Source organism: Pseudophryne corroboree, chromosome 6 (genome assembly GCF_028390025.1).
Source record: "Pseudophryne corroboree isolate aPseCor3 chromosome 6, aPseCor3.hap2, whole genome shotgun sequence".
NCBI lineage: Eukaryota > Metazoa > Chordata > Amphibia > Anura > Myobatrachidae > Pseudophryne > Pseudophryne corroboree.
Genome location: NC_086449.1, coordinates 728,792,438 through 728,810,517, shown reverse-complemented (window position 1 = coordinate 728,810,517; position 18,080 = coordinate 728,792,438).

Below are 18,080 nucleotides of genomic sequence, written 5' to 3'. Positions count from 1 at the left end.
ATCCAGAAGTGTTTCAACTCCTAGTGGAAAAGTGGGGTCTTCCAGACGTAGATCTGATGGCGTCTCGACACAATCACAAGGTTCCGGTCTTCGGAGCAAGGACAAGGGATCCTCAAGCAGCATTCGTGGATGCGCTGGCGGTGCCGTGGAGGTTTCGGCTGCCGTACGTGTTCCCTCCGGTGTCACTCCTGCCCAGGGTAATTCGGAAGTTCAAGCAAGAAAAAGGAATTCTGCTTCTCATAGCTCCAGCGTGGCCCAGACGGCACTGGTTCTCAGACCTGCAAGGCCTATCGTCAGAGCGTCCAATTCTACTTCCACAACGCTCAGACCTACTCGTTCAGGGCCCCTGTGTCTACCAGGACCTAGCCCGGCTGTCTTTGACGGCGTGGCTCTTGAAGCTTCCGTCTTAAGGGCTAAAGGGTTTTCTGAGGCGGTCATTCAAACTATGTTGCGGGCCTCGGAAACTGGCTTCGGCTCGGATTTACTATAGGGTCTGGCATTCTTACTGTTTGGTGTGCATCTAACGATTATGACGCTTCCAAGTTTAGTATAGCCAAGTTGTTGGCTTTTCTTCAGCAGGGCCTGGACTTAGGCCTCCGTCTGGCCTCCCTCAAGGTTCATATTTCTGCCTTGTCAGTGTGGTTTCAGAGTGTTATGAGCCACGGCTGTGGCTCATTCCTGTTTTGCATGTCAGTTAGGTATTTTATGGTTATAAGTTGTCTTGCAGGCAAGGATTTCCCGTTGCTCTGTTTAAGAATACTCTTGGTTGCTGCCGCTGGTGAGTCTGTGTAATTGCAGCTTGCTCCCATGTGTTCAGCCTCACCTGGCTGCGAATTGCATCTTGTCAGTTTGGAGTCATGCAACAGGGCAGCTGCATGAGATTATTAATTAGGCCTCTCTGTTATATGCTGGCTCAGTGCTATTCACAGACGCTGGTGATATTTCTAGGTTTCCAGTCTGCTTGAGTTCTGAGCTTGTACCTGCCAGTTCCTGAGCTCCTGTGTAGCAGTGCCAGTCCCTGTGTCGATTCCTGTGTCTGATCCCGTGTACTGCCGTGAAGCGTTCCTGTCCAGAAGTCCAGTGGCTTTGCCTATGCCTGGTCGAGTTTCTGGCTTCTTGGTGTCCACCGGTCTGTCGTTTGGGATTCTGCCTGTCCTCCAGTTCTGAGAGTCTGTGTCGGCAGCATTGGGGGTTCCTGTCCGTTTGCCAGTATTCGTACCGGTTCCGTGAGTAGCGGCTCTGCCGCGTCCGTCGGCCTAGGCCGCTGTATTCTGTTATTATTTCTGTCACTGGTGTTTTGCAGAGGGTTCTGCTTATGCTATCACCGCCGGTACACAAAAGTATTGTGTCGGCGTGTGGTCAGCATTTCCTTTGTTGTTCTTTTCCTTTGGCGGCAAGCCGCACATACATTTAGTTTTAGGCTAGTTAGTAGCCCCTGGCTTTGGTTGTTTCAGTAAGAGGGCCCCTTGTTATCACCCTGTCTCGGTACACTCTTTGTCTCTCATTAAGACCTGAGGGGGCATCGAAGTTGGGCAGACGTAATCCGCCGTTCAAACGCGGCTGCCATGGGCTCAAGCAACCATAGTCTCACAAGAGTGTACTGACAGCACGGGCGAGACAACGGAGATAGGGCGCCAGGGGCTATTCCCTTTCCATTCCCCTTTCCCAGCGTTACGTCCTGGTGCTCTGGACTCGCTTCATAACATCTCCCTTGTTCTGAGCACCAGGAACCTAACATTATCACCAGCCAAACCACAAAAAAGAAATAAAACTTTTTTTCTTTTTTGGCCCAATCCGGTGTTTAGAATCCAGTCCTGTCTTGAATTTAGTGTGCAGAATCCAATCCGGTGTTTAGAATCCAGTCCTGTCTAGAACTCAGTGTGCGGAATCCAGTCCGGTATTTAAAAAACAAAACAAAAAAAAACAGTCTTGTTTTGTCTAGTTTAAAAATTTAGTCTTGCCTTGTCTAGTCTTGCCTTGTCTTGTCTAGTTTTAAATCCTCCTATGTCTACTATGCAAGCCCTGCAGGCATCTCTCGCAGCCCTGAACTCTGCTTTCAGTGCTTTGAGACCAGAGCGACTAGAAGTTTTGCAGCAATCCCTAAAGCAACTGCAAAACCTTCTGACTAAAATCTTGCTCATCTTGCCAGAAGTCGTTGAGAGTACATCTATCTCTAAAGAGACTCTTGTTCACAGTATGGTGACAAGAGAATCCTCTGGTTTAATTGAAGAGAAAAGGTTTAAAAGTTTTCTGCGGCCCAGGCTCTCAGAAGAGGAGCGTCTGCATCGCAGAAACTTAAACTTATGCCTATATTGTGGGGGTTTAGGCCACTATCTGCAGACCTGTGAGTTGCGCAAGCCAAAGTGTGGTGACGAGTCTTGCCCTCTGGCCAAGTTGAGTCAGGATACAAGACCTACTCCTGTCTCTACTGTGGCAGAGGTACTTGTCACACAACCCACACTAAAAAGCTCTCTGTCCTATAATTGGGGTCCTTGGGCAAGGGAGCCCCATTATAGATTCAGGAATCAAAAGAGAATGTTTCTCTCTTCTCTTGAGGTTCCTATTGAAGCAGAGTTGCAAGCCCCTGGAGTGGTGCCCGATGCCCAGGTTCCTAGAGTGGTGCCCGATGCCCAGGGTCCTGGAGTGGTGCCCGTTGCCCAGGGTCCTGGAGTGGTGCCCGTTGCCCAGGGTCCTGGAGTGGTGCCCGTTGCCCAGGGTCCTGGAGTGGTGCCCGTTGCCCAGGGTCCTGGAGAGGTGCCCGATGCTCAGGATCTTGGTGCGGTACCCGATGCCCAGAGTGCTGGAGCGGTACCCGATGCCCAGAGTGCTGGAGCGGTACCCGATGCCCAGAGTGCTGGAGCGGTACCCGATGCCCAGAGTGCTGGAGCGGTACCCGATGCCCAGAGTGCTGAAGCGGTACCCGATGCCCAGAGTGCTGGAGCGGTACCCGATGCCCTAGCTTATAGAGGGACATCAAATATTATAGTTCAGGTGTCCATACCAGAAGGGGTCTCAGAAGCTGTTACCCCAGGTAGGGACTTGAAAAGCGCAACCTCAGAAAGGGTATCTAAAACCATAGTTCTAGAAGGGAACTCGAGAAGCAAAACCCCAGAAGGGATATTTGAAGTAATATCCTCAAGTGGGGTCTCGAGAGACGCAGCCTCTAAGAAGGGTCTAGAGGTCGCTTCCCTAGGAAAGAACTTAAGAGACGTAGCATTAGTGGAGGTGCTGAAGGTTATAGCTTCAGCAAAAGTCCCGGAAGTCATAGTCCCGGGAGAAGTTTCGATAATTATCGACTCAGAGAGGGAGGCCGATGGCTCGGTCCCAGTGGGGGAGGCCGACGGCTCGGTCCCAGTAAAAGAATCCGAGGTGCTGACCCCAGCGGGGTTCCTGGAGGCCACTGCCCCAGCGGGGTTCCTGGAGGCCACTGCCCCAGCGGGGTTCCTGGAGGCCACTGCCCCAGCGGGGTTCTCGAAGGCCACTGCCCCGGGTGGGGTTCAGAAAGTCACTGCCCCGGGTGGGGTTCAGAAAGTCACTGCCCCGGGTGGGGTTCAGAGAGTCTAAGCCTCGAGTAAGGTCAATAGTGACCAGGTCCTAGCAAAGCACTCCAGTCAGTCAGATGGGAAGGAAACAGATCCTGACTCTGTTGATATCTCAACATCCATAATCTTTGATGGGGACTTAGCCCAATTTCTGGCGCTTTACAAACACTATTACATTATTATGTTGTCTAGACCATTTCTGGGCATCACTTCAGAAAACCTTGTGCTCTATCTGATTTATTCTTTTAGAGGAGAGCCTTTTGAGTGGGCGACCAGCCTAATGAAAGCTAAAGATCCCATTCTTCAGGATCTCCCAGCATTCAGTAATGCAATTATTAAAAGATATGGTTCCAAAGAAATTGGTTCAGGTTCCTCTAAGTCACCCGTCTTGTCTGCTGAGAGTCCACCAAATACTGTAAACTCGGCACAAGAGTCCCAGCCCGTTGTTTTGACTACAGGATGTGCTTTTCTGACTTCTTCTTCTTCTAATAATAGTACTTTGCCAGAAAGTTCAGCTCCCAAGGGTAAGAAACCTGTCTCTGATTTGAACGCAGCCTTGCTGGGTGGTACCATCAGTTCAGACAATGGTTGGGGAATTAACTTGGTCAGACCTAAAGAGCTTTGTAAAAAGAAGAAGAAGAAAAAGAAATAATTTTTGACTCTTGCCTTGATATAAAAAAAAAAGATTTTTTTTCCTTATCTTGTGTCCAGTAGCCACCGTCAGGGGGAGGGCACTGTTACAAGCTGTGGTTGCAGCTTGTTTCTGTTTTCGTGTCTGTTAGACCAGTGTGTCAGGGTTTTTTTTTTTATCCCTTGTTTTGGATAGTCTGTATTTTGGGGTCCTTTGACCCCTGCTCAAGGGAGGGTACTGTTATGAGCCACGGCTGTGGCTCATTCCTGTTTTGCATGTCAGTTAGGTATTTTATGGTTATAAGTTGTCTTGCAGGCCAGGATTTCCCGTTGCTCTGTTTAAGAATACTCTTGGTTGCTGCCGCTGGTGAGTCTGTGTAATTGCAGCTTGCTCCCATGTGTTCAGCCTCACCTGGCTGCTAATTGCATCTTGTCAGTTTGGAGTCATGCAACAGGGCAGCTGCATGAGATTATTAATTAGGCCTCTCTGTTATATGCTGGCTCAGTGCTATTCACAGACGCTGGTGATATTTCTAGGTTTCCAGTCTGCTTGAGTTCTGAGCTTGTACCTGCCAGTTCCTGAGCTCCTGTGTAGCAGTGTCAGTTCCTGTGTCAGTCCCTGTGTCGATTCCTGTGTCTGATCCCGTGTCCTGCCGTGAAGCGTTCCTGTCCTGAAGTCCGGTGGCTTTGCCTATGCCTGGTCGAGTTTCTGGCTTCTTGGTGTCCACCGGTCTGTCGTTTGGGATTCTGCCTGTCCTCCAGTTCTGAGAGTCTGTGTCGGCAGCATTGGGGGTTCCTGTCCGTTTGCCAGTATTCGTACCGGTTCCGTGAGTAGCGGCTCTGCCGCGTCCGTCGGCCTAGGCCGCTGTATTCTGTTATTATTTCTGTCACTGGTGTTTTGCAGAGGGTTCTGCTTATGCTGTCACCGCCGGTACACAAAAGTATTGTGTTGGCGTGTGGTCAGCATTTCCTTTGTTTTTCTTTTCCTTTGGCGGCAAGCCGCACATACATTTAGTTTTAGGCTAGTTAGTAGCCCCTGGCTTTGGTTGTTTCAGTAAGAGGGCCCCTTGTTATCACCCTGTCTCGGTACACTCTTTGTCTCTCATTAAGACCTGAGGGGGCATCGAAGTTGGGCAGACGTAATCCGCCCTTCAAACGCGGCTGCCATGGGCTCAAGCAACCATAGTCTCGCAAGAGTGTACTGACAGCACGGGCGAGACAACGGAGATAGGGCGCCAGGGGCTATTCCCTTTCCATTCCCCTTTCCCAGCGTTACGTCCTGGTGCTCTGGACTCGCTTCATAACATCTCCCTTGTTCTGAGCACCAGGAACCTCACACAGAGAAAGATTGCGACCTTACCTGATGTGCATACCTTGGGACTTGTCGGTGGTTTTGGAGGCGTTACAAGAGTCTCCGTTTGAACCTCTTGGTTCAGCTGATCTTAAGTGGCTTTCCCTTAAGCTGGTGTTTCTGCTGGCTATTGCTTCAGCTAGAAGAGTGTTGGATTTGGGTGCCTTGTCCTGTAGTTCCCCATATCTGATATTTCACCGTGACCGGGCGGTTCTTAGGACTTGTCCCGGATATTTACCTAAGGTGGTTTCTTCGTTCCACCTTAACCAGGAGAATTGTGGTTCCGGCACTTGTTTCTCCTGACCTGTCTCCCAAAGAGAAGTCTTTGGATGTGATACGGGCTCTTCGTATCTATGTGAATAGAACTGCTTCCATTAGGAAATCTGATTCTCTCTTTGTGCTGTTTGGATTTCACAAACGGGGCTGGCCGGCTCACAAGCAGACTTTGGCCAGATGGATTAGAATGGTGATTGCACATGCTTATGTGAGAGCTGGTCTGTCGGCTCCTGCTCACATTACGGCCCATTCTACTCGGTCTGTTGGACCTTCTTGGGCGTCCCGCCGTGGTGCGACCCTTGAACAATTGTGCAAGGCGGCTACGTGGTCCTCAGTGAACACGTTCATAAGGTTCTATGCCTTCGATACTGCCGCTTCCCAGGATGCTTCCTTTGGACGCCGGGCTCTTGTGTCCGTTACAGTGCGTCCCCTCCCTTAAGGAACTGCTTTAGGACATCCCCAATGTCTACCCTTGTGGAACCCAGTGTACCCCGCAGCAGAAAACGAGTTTTATGGTAAGAACTTACCTTTGTTAAAACTCTTTCTGCGAGGTACACTGGGCTCCACAAGGCGCCCACCCTGACGCACTTAGCTTCTTTGGGTTGGTATGGCATTAGCCGCTGACACTTCTCCTGTCGTGAGAGTGTGGTGTTTGTGGCTACTACTGTTGTCGTCTCTTTTCCTGCTACTGCATTGGGCTGGTTAACTAGAAACTGAGCTCCTATGTAGGGAGGCGGGGTTATAGAGGATGCGGCGCTGTGCATTCTGGGAACAGTCAAAGCTTTGAGCCTGTTGGTGCCTCGGATCAAGATCCTACTCTACACCCCAATGTCTATCCTTGTGGAGCCCAGTGTACCTTGCAGAAAGAGTTTTAACAAAGGTAAGTTCTTACCATAAAACTCGTTATACATACGCCCAGGTTTGCCTAGTCCACAGTTGCATCAGCATGTCCTTACAAAATTTTGACTGTGGGTAAATCCTGATTTAGATATGACACAATCACTGGGAATCCCATTACATAGATATATAGAGTTTGACAGCAGATAAGAACCACTAGACCCATCAAGTCTACCCTAAACACATGTACATGCACTCACACACTAGGGTTAATTTTTTGTTGGAAACCACTTAACTTACCAGTATATTTTAGGACTGTGGGAGGAAACTGGAGTACCCAGAGGAAATCCACGCAAGCACAGGGAGAATATACAAACTCCACACAGTTAGGGCCATGGTGGGAATTGAACCCATGACCTTAGTGCTGTGAGGCAGTAATGCTAACCATTACACCATCCATACTGCCCCATTATGGAACCAATCAGTGTCATGATAGACTCTTGATGTTTTAGGCCCTCCATGTTCACACTGCAGTCGCTGGGTCGCACCCAGGAATTTGCAGTGAGTCATTCACGGGAGCAGTCCGGCATTGGACCCATGCAGTGTGAACGTCGGGTCGGGTTGCCATCCGGGGGTGGGACAGTGGCGGCATCTGGGGTGGGTGCGGAGGCGGTGCTGGAGATGAGATCATCTCCAGCGCCGCCTCTCCCTATGCTGTGAACGGTCCCGGGTCGAATCGTCCTAGGTAACCCGTTCACACTGTGCCTGACCCAGTAATAACCCGGGAATCACCCTTCTTTATTCCCGGGTTGAATTACCGGGTCAGGCGACCCGGGAATTCAGCAGTGACCCGTTCACACTGCACAGCGACCCGTGTCGACCTGGTAAAATAGTGCGTGTGCAGTGTGAACGGGATATAAGTTTGATACTGGGACCCCGCCAGTAGTGGAACAGGATGATGGATGGCTTTCTCACCTACTAGTCACACTACTGGTTATCAGGAGCAGTCCTAATAGAAATGCTCAGTAAACTCCCTTCAAATTAATGTCAGGAAGACAAATGCCTCTAGCTTCCCTGAATGACCCACACTTACAACACTGGCCATTCCGGTCATTCAGCCTGAATCATGATTGAGCATGTAGCACTCACAGTTACAGGCCTTTGGGGTAATTCCGAGTTGTTCGCTCGCTAGCAGATTTTAGCAGCATTGCACACGCTAGGCCGCCGCCCTCTGGGAGTGTATCTTAGCTTAGCAGAATTGCGAACGAAAGATTAGCAGAATTGCGATTAGAAAATTCTTAGCAGTTTCCGAGTAGCTCCAGACTTACTCCTACACTGCGATCAGCTCAGCCCGTTTCGTTCCTGGTTTGACGTCACAAACACGCCCTGCGTTCGGCCAGCCACTCCCCCATTTCTCCAGCCACTCCCGCGTTTTATCATGGCACGCCTGCGTTTTTCCGCACACTCCCAGAAAACGGTCAGTTTCCGCCCAGAAACACCCACTTCCTGTCAATCACACTCCGATCACTTCAACGATGGAAATTCTTCGTTCGGACGTGAGTAAATCTACTAAGTTTTGTGCTAAAATACTTAGCGCATGCGCGCTGCGTACCATGCGCATGCGCATTTTTGCCTTAATCGCTCCGTTGCGAAAATCGGCAACGTGCGAACAACTCGGAATGACCCCCTTTATGCAGTGTGACCACCAGAATATGTTACAGCTCAGAGCAGACATTGAAGGCATGTATCTTCGCGCCACTTATCGCAGCAAAAATAGTCATTTATCAATGATTTGGCTTCCCTGATAAGTGCCGGATATTGGGGCTAATAGGATAGCCCCATTGTATTTATTATAATATATTAAGGGGGTAATATTTATACAGGCCCGCTAAGCATGGATATGGATTTTTTTATTATTATTTGTGTCCTATTTGATTAGCAGCATGACTGACAGGTGCTAGCTGAGTGCCATAGACTATAATAGTCCTTCCCTTTCAGAATCCAATTCAAACTTCTCACACTCACTTACAAAGCCCTCACCCACTCCTCTCTCATTTACATCTCTGACCTTATCTCCCTTCACTCTCCCACTCGTCCTCTTCGCTCTGCTAATGCACGCCGGCTCTCCGGTCTTCTGATTACTTCCTCCCACTCCTATCGCCTAGATTTTTCATGTGCTGCTCCCTTTCTCTGGAATTCTTTACCTCTCCCCCTCAGACTCTCCACCTCCCTACAGAACTTCAAACGGGCTCTTAAGACCCACTTCTTTACCAAACCCAGCCAAATCTCATCCTAACCCTCTGTCCCATGCTTGGTCTACCCCATCTGTGTCACCCCTGTCTGTCTGCGCCTCCCCTTTAGAATGTAAGCTCTCAGGAGTAGGGCCCTCTTCCCTCATATGCTTATCCTTTCTTACTTTAATAATCCTCAACTGCCCAAATCCTGCAGTTTTTTGGCCACCTGGAACTTATCTTTATGTTATTTACTGGTGTAGATATGCATAGTTACCCTGTACTTGTCCTATATTGTCTTCAACTGTAAGTCACTGTTTTCCTGTTTTGATTATGTGCATACAGTATGTACTCTGTATTGGGCGCTGCGGACCCCTTGTGGCACCATATAAATAAAGGATGATAATAATAATAATAATAATAATGGCCCTCATTCCGAGTTGATCGCTAAGAGTCTTCGCAACGCAAATGTACGAAATGTAAGTATCTGCGCATGCGCAAATGCGTGATTACGCATGCGCGAGTACATACGTACGACAACTGGGCAAAATTACTCAGAAAAAAAAAAGCCGTAACTGGCAAACGAAAACGAGGAGTGGCGTGGGCGTGGCGGAGGCGACACTTCGCAATGCTCCGACATGGGCGTGAAAGTGGGCGTACAGTGTGGGAGTATGCAACTCGCAATGGGCGTGTTTTTCGCAAATAAACATTGTCGCTGTTAAAACTAACATAGGAAACCGTAGCAACATTCACGCAGCAGCCGAGTAGGTCTGCAGTTACTCTACATTTGCAAAGTACTGGTACAAGTGTGTATGCAGTAATTAGCAGTTAATTGGATATCACATTCATCTGATGTCCAATTACTTGTTAATTAATGAGCAGATGAAAGTTACCAACCAGCAATTGTCTGAACACACATTACATGTTTATTCTACTCACATATAAATCTCACACACTGCCAAATAAGGGTGTGATTTTTGTTGAATTTGTTGTGTAAGCATTTTTTAAACTTGTTTTAATGTGTGTAAGACTCCCAAATACAAGCAAGTGAAAATATTTGTGAAAGTGTTTGAAATCTGCAACATTTTTTACAAATAAACCAACACCCACATAATGCAGCATACACTTTAATTTAGTCTTAAAAGTCACAATAATATTTGATTATATCTGACAATGTTTGAAATGATGTCCTGTTGACCATAGATATTTATAAAAAGCGTCGTGTCTGTTTACTTAATATGGACATTAAAGTGTGGTGCAAAGCATACCTTTTGTTTTTTTTATTTTCAATTTTTAAGGAGAATTAGCAGATTGGTCTACAAGTGTCTATATGCTGACCTAATCTTTCTGGAACTGCATTACCTTGAAGAAACTGCTCAAATTTTTTAAATATATTTTTTATTACTATAATAATATTTCACAACATTTAAACAACATGGCTCCACGTGAGTCGCACAGGCAGAGATGGACCAAGCAGCAAGCAGATGGCACTGACAATCATTAGATAGCAGAACTCAGTACTCTGCAAAATTCTGCTTCTGACAAAAGTATATTTTTAAAGCATAAATAAAACATGACACACCCTGCCACACACAAATTTTAAACCAAATGAGAAAGAATTAGGATCCACCACACAAACACAACAATACATAGCACACTAGTAAGAGGAAGATGGCTCTGGTGTTTATACACATAAACTCACAGGCTACAATACATCCAAACAGAAAGAATACATTTCACTAAGAGGGAGTTATCCATTCTGGTCACACAAGCCAACTCCAAAAATACATAGAGGCAACATCAAAAACATGGGTGCTGCCCATCTGGAGAGACATCATTTTCTTCTTTTTCTCCCCGCCTGAGGCTGTTCTTCTTTGGAAGGTCTGCGGAGCGACCTTCGTTGGGCCTGCCCAGTGGGCTGTTCTTCCTGGGCAGGGGCAGGGGAGGGAGCCGATGTGGGTGGCTCTCTGCCACTGTGGGCAAGGGAGACAGCGATGGCCTGGAGCCCTTGCAAGATGTTATTTGCAAGGGTTTGGAATGAGGAGGCAAGTTGTTCTTGGCCCTGCCTGATCTCTGCCAGACCTTGGCAGAGTTGAGCAACACCTTGCTCAACACAGGTTCGGTGCTCAGTGAGCCGGACAGCTATCTGGCTTACCTCCCGGATGACCCCGTCTTGAAACCGATTTAGGCTCTCACCATACCTAGCGATTTCAAGCAGGATCTCCGGGATAGCAGAGGGTTGGGTGGGGGGGCCAGTAGGAACCTGCAGAGGTGGGATTTGTTGGCCCACACTGCCAGACTCACTAGGTCCCTCCACCTCAGCCTCAACCACATAACCGTCCTGTGACTCAAACGGATCACCCCCCTGTGCTGTGTTTTGTGGCAAGCAAATAGAAGAATGTGTGGGAAAAAAGTAGGATACAAAATTAGTTTATTATTATAAATACTGTCAAAATTACAGACAACTAAATGTGTAAACTTACCTTCCAAGTCATGTCCCGTCAGGATCTCAGGCAGGTCCGTGTCCATATGAGACACCCCTTGGCCCTCCTCATAACTGACACAGGGCATCGCCATCTCCTCCAAGTCAGTATACTCCACAGCGACAGGTGCTCCTCCACCTGTAGCCCTTGAGGCATTCCACTCCGCAGCCCTCTTTGCCTTCAGGCGGGATTTGAAGTCGGCCCACCTACATATGTATTGTGAAAGAGGGACAAAGTAGAGTCTTATTATTTGTCTAAGCTAATATATAGGACACGTGTTCTGCTTGTGTTTGCTAGACATAACATCACATGTAACTACATTTTTTAGTCAACTTAGCACATAAAAAGGACTGTCAATATGCACTTACCGTCGTCTCACTTCCTGTGATGTTCTGACGACAGAGCCAACTTCATTCACAGATTTTGTGATGTCTTTCCAGATGCGATCTTTTGAAGCAGCCCCCATGTTTTTTGGCCCTCTATGGATTTTGGACATGGCCTGCGTGACCAAGACACGCAACTCCCTCTTAGTGAATGCAGGCTGTCTTTTCTTCCGTCTGGAGGTAGCCTGTGAGGTTTCTTCTTGTTGGTCATCACCATCTTCCTCCTCACTAGCAGCTTCTGTCTGTTGTGTTTGTGTGGCTAAAGCCAATTCTCCCTCAGTTTGGTCACTTTGTGTGTGTGGCAGGGTATCCCCAGTCAATTGTTGTGGTTCAGAAGCAGACATTTGCAGAGTACTAGGTCCTGCCTCTTCAAAATCCGCAGAGGCGTATTCCAACATGCGCCTTTGGCAATCTAGGCGTCTTTTCCGCAATGCCATCTCCTGCTCTGCAATGCGGTCCATCTCTGCTGCGATTTGCTCACGAGAAGCCATGTTTGTGATGACGTGTGTACGCCGAGGTGTGTGCTTATATACCTACGTGCGTAGCGTTAATTCACACAGGTGTACACTGTTAATCTGGTTAATGATTGCACTGCTTATTTAAGGGCCTACTTTGCACGCTGTGAGTGTAGGTAGTTTGGAGTTTCTTTCACTTGAGTTTGTTGGCTTGTGCGTGAAGGTGCTATAGGAATTTTCAGAGTGAGTAATTGTCAAGCATACATTTGTCCTTTCGTTTGCGTTTAGAATATAGTCAGTGTAGCATTTTGTCTGCGAATTTTCGTTTGTGAGTATTCTGGAATTCGTCTTGTTGTTCATTTTTTGATTTAAAAGTGTTTATTTTATGTTGATTGTTTGTTATTCTTTTTTACACATATATATTTAGCTAGTCCATTTTTGCAAATAAACCTGTGCTTCATTGCTTTTACTGACATTTTTGTTCTCTTGTAGGAGAATTGTTTTGGGTGACGTAACCCTAGTCTATTTTGTTTATTTTGTGTGCTATATAACACAAAGAGTTCCTTTCTTTATTTTGGATCAGGTAAGTTCCCTGGGCCTGTGTTGGTGCCTGTTTGGTTTATTGGTCTGTATGTTGTTTTTGACTGTCATATTTGCTCTCTTGTAGGAGAATTGTTTTGGGTGACGTAACCCTAGTCTATTTTGTTTATTTTGTGTGCTATATAACACAAAGAGTTCCTTTCTTTATTTTGGATCAGGTAAGTTCCCTGGGCCTGTGTTGGTGCCTGTTTGTGTTTGTTCAAAGTGTTTTGATTATGTTTGTTTTCCATCTTGATAATAAATGTTATGTTTTTTACCAGGATTGATCAGCAAAGTAGTGTTGTTCTTGGCTGGGCTAGCTACTAAAGGGCTAACTTTTTTTTTGTTTTATTTAAATGTTTTTAAACAATTATTCTTAATTTTGTAGTAGTTGTTTGTGATGTGTTTGATGTTCTGTTTTTTTAAATAATAGTATTTTTAACAATTACAATTTAACATATGTAGCTTTCATTATAAAAATAATGTTTTTTTTATTTTTTTTTATAATATTCTTTTTGGTCCTGAATTGAACCCAGAAAAAATGTCTTACGCTCCTGCAGTAAGTTGACACCCCCTTTTTTTTAAATTTTTTGTTTGCATATTTTTTGGACTTTGTTTTTGTCTTATTCAACATTTTTTTTTTTTTTTATAAAAGTGTGTGATGTCTATATTTATCGCAGCAGAAGCCCTACCTCCCCAACCCACGCCAGCACTCCCACCCCAACCGCCAGCCCCACAACCACAACCGGCTCCTCATCAACCAAGGCAACGGAGGCGTGCTAGGCCACCAATTTTCCGACCCCGTGTCCTACTTTTTGGGATGCCAGATGATGTGGTTGTACGTAGATACAGGCTGCCACCACATCTAATCCTAGACACTCTCTCCATAATAGAGAGTGATCTGGAGTCTGAAATTCGGTATCCTACAGCAATACCACCATTGACACAATTCCTTGCTGTGTTACATTTTTTGGCAACAGGGTCTTACCAGCATGTGGTTGGAGACCTGGTTGGCATGTCGCAGGGCCAGTTCAGTAAGGTCCTGCGGCGTGTCTGCCAGGCTTTCCTCAAGCGTGTAAAGCAATTTATTGCTATGCCTTTGGATGTTGGTGCCCTAGATGTGGTGAAGCGGCAATTTGCGGAAGGTGGTAGTCGCTTCCCACATGTTATTGGGGTTGTGGATGGCACACATGTAGCTATTCAGCCACCAAAACATAATGAAGAAATTTATAGAAACAGGAAACTGTTTCATTCTCTGAATGTAATGGTTGTTTGTGGGCCATCCCTCCAGATCCTTTCCCTGAACGCAAAGTTTACTGGAAGTTCCCATGATGCGTATGTCATTAGACAATCAGGGATATGGCACAGATTAAGATCAAGTCAACGAGCAGACATGTGGTTATTGGGTGAGTTGTTGCACATATTTTGATCAAAAAATTGTCTATTTTTCCAAATTGACTATTTCTAAAAAAAAAAATTTTCCTCAAACAGGAGACCGTGGATATCCTTGCACCCCCTGGCTCATGACTCCTTACCGTAATCCCAGGCCAGGACCACAGACGGCATTTAACTCCGCGCTTACTGCCACTAGGCAGCTGGTGGAGCGCACAATTGGGGTCCTTAAAGGGCGGTTTCGTGTGCTCCACCGCACTGGTGGCGACATCATGTATTCGCCGGAGATGGCAAGTAAACTAGTGGTCCTGTGCGCTATACTCCACAATATCGCGGTAAGGAGTAGCGTAGAGCTTCCTCAGACAGAGGAATTGCCTGATGAGGAGCCAGGGGTTGTCCGACACTTCGGTGGGGGGAGTGTTACAAGGAGGGGGAGCCAAGTCAGGGCAAGCATTGTTGCTGAATTTTTCAGGTATAGTGTTTTTTTTAACTCTATTGTTACCAAAATAAAAGCACAGTATGCATCATTTTTTATTTAAATGTAGAAATTGTGTTTGCTATTGTAAGGTCATTGTGTAATGCTTTTTGTGTGTTTGAATCTGTTTTTTTTTTAATCTTCAAAAAACAATAACACGTTAAGCTGACAATTTAATTTTGTGTAAAACAATACTGTGATGTTGCTAAATAGTGTCCTTATTTTTTTACTATTCTAACATCATGATTATTTAAACAAAAACACAAACAAATGAAACTGAATGTTGCCCACTTTGTGAATGTCCAGCTGAAAGACCACACAAACTGAGGTGAGTACTCAGATATGTTTATAAATTGATCTAAAACTGTGTGTGTGTCTGTGTCTGTGTTTATTTTTTTTAATTTTTTTGGTTGTGTTTTGCTAAAATTTTGCTTATGCGAATGCGTAGTTCCGCTCGTGCGAAATAACACTCTGCTCTTCACAGCATTGCAAAGATCAATAAAGTTATTATAAATGACATATGACAGCATAGATTGTGGACCAATCACATGCTAACAGACACTATAAATATATGCCCAAATAAGGAAAACGCCATTGCCATGATGCGTGCGGCACCTTTCACCAGGCGGGAGCTCCGCGTCCTGGTTGCGGTGATGGACCGCCGCGTAGGCCGCGTTGGGCGATTCATCCCCAATCGTGTTAAGCGCGAGGCCTACGCGGAGGTCCGTCGCCTGCTGCGGTCTCGCGTCCGCAGCAGGCGGACCATCATCCAGTTAGAGCGGAGATGGAGTGATCTCCGAAGGAGGACTCCAGAGCTGTTGGCGGAGATCCGCCAGCAAATCCGCACTATGCATGCACGCAGTAAGTAACATTACATAAGATTATTAGCATAAATAGTGCAAATTTTCACTAAGTGGTAGGCTAATTGCAACACTGAGTGAACATTTTGAAAAAATAGGACAGTGTGTGTGGTTTGGGCAAACATTACTGACTGTAGCAAAGTGTCCCTAAACAAGTGCATGTTTTACATAATTAGTAACCAGGCAGGAAACTGTACCAAAAAACTTGATCAGTGCTGTCTATATAATAAGGTAGCTTGAATAGTGATCTGGTGATGTTGGCTAGACAAATCAATATGTCTCAATGGAATAGATACAGGAATGACCGTCAAAATTTTTTTTTTTAATAATTTTGTTTGCAGTGGGCAACATGAAGAGGTTTGAATAATTTTTTATTTGAAATTCTAAAAAAAACTTTCTTTTACATGGAACAGAACAGTGAAAATTACAATTGATTAGTATGTAATTTAACATGCAAATTTAATTATATTTTAAAAATCATTCTAGGACGACCACAACAGCAAGCACCACATGATGCACCAGCTCAGCACCCTTCCCCTTCTCACTCCCCCTCCACTTCCCAGTCCCCCTCCCCTTCTCACTCCCCCTCCCCTTCTCACTCCCCCTCCCCTTCTCACTCCCCCTCAGCTTCCCAATCCCCCTCAGCTTCCCAATCCACCTCAGCTTCCCAATCACCCTCAGCTTCACAATCCACCTCAGCTTCCCAGTCACCCTCAGCTTCCCAGGCCCCCTCAGCTTCCCAGGCCCCCTCAGCTTCCCAGGCCCACTCCACTTTCCACTCCCCTTCTCAGCCAACCTCTCCTTCTCTTTCTGTGACCCCTTCTCCTCCTTCCCATACCCCTTCTCCTTCTACTTCCAACTCACCTTCTCAGCCCCCCTCACCCTCTATTGGCCTAACATTTTCACCGCCCCCCTCGCCCTCTCAATCAGACCCACCCTCTGAAATTACATCCCCAATCCAACCTCCTTCCCCCATCCAGCCTCCTTCCCCCATCAAGCCTCCTTCCCCCATCCAGCCTCCTTCCCCCATCCAGCCTCCTTCCCCAATCCCTCCTCCTTCCCCCATCCAGCCGCCTTCCCCCATCCAGCCGCCATCCCCACCCAGTGAATGGGCAGAGGAAGCCCCTGAAGACAGTTCAGGGAGTCTTCATGTTGCCGAGGAAAGTAAGTGTTTTAACATTTTGTTAAAAATGATTACCTACTTACACTTACAATGACAAAACATGCAGTGTTGTACTGTTGGAATTCTTGTACCAAGGAAAATTATTTGTGTTTTTCTTCATGGTGTACATGTTGCATTTACATTTATTTGAGTGTCATTATATGTCCAGTGTTTATGTGTGCCATGTTTTGTGTGTCCACTCTAGGTCGACACTCATTAGGTCAACAGGGTTGGCAGGACAACAGGGTTTATATGTGTTAGGTTTTCTGGGAAACAGTTAGACCTGAGTGGAGTTTAGTATGTTGTTGTTCTTTTACACTTGTGCCTGTGTATTCTTAATATTTACACTTACAAATCACATGCTTCACTTTGTTAGGCAGCCTAACGACACAATGATTTGTGGTGTGAAAGTTACACTCACAAAATGATTATTGGATAAAGTCAAACCTGTTTGACCTTATTTAGTAAGGGCAGCTTTCATGGAGTGTGGGCATGCTAGGATATGTTGTCCTTCTGAAGATGTTGATATGCAGTGTGATGATGCAGGACCAACCCCCTAAAAAAAATAAACAAAAAAATAACCAAATGGGAATGAATGCCAACATGGTGTAACATTGACGAAGATGGTAGTTATCTTTAACATGGGATGTCGGCCATAGCAACCAATAAGATTATACTTTAAAAATTGGGAACCACTTCTACAATATAATATTCATATTTTTGCTTGTTTGCTATGGGCAACGTTCCATCTTAAATATAACTCACATAGTAGTAAATGTAACCCATGGTCTGGAACACTTTAAAATCTTAAAAAAAGGCTGAGCAGGCTTGTGTGTTGTTCTGCTAATGATTGTACCATAAAACAGCCAGGATGTAGTAACTTTGCCATTAAAGCAGGCCTGTCCAAACTGCGGCCCTCCAACTGTTGAGAAACTACACATCCCAGCATGCCCTGACACAGCTTTGGCATTCCCTGACCACAAAACTGTGTCAAGGCATGCTGGTATATGTAGTTTCACAACAGCTGGAGTCCAGCAGTTTGGACATGCCTGCATTTAAGTGTGCTTTGCGCCTTGCTTGGATAATAAGTAATGTAATTAAGTTATTAATGTTTGTGTTGCATCTTAATTTCAGATGTTGCAGTTGGAGATCCTACAAGTTTTGGAGGCATTCTTTACACCATGCGCCAACACCTGCAAGGATTAATGCATTGTGTTGATCAATTGCAAAAATTTGCATGATTTTGTTTATTTTTTGGGAAAAAAAACTGATTTATTTAAAATAAAAAAATAAAAAAAGTTGATTAAAGTTAACCGGGTGTTGTGTTTATTAATGCAAAAAAGGATCAGCTGATTGGCAGGCAGAAATTGTTTGCAAAAAACATTACACACATCTAACGTTAGATTATTAACAAAAAAAACAGG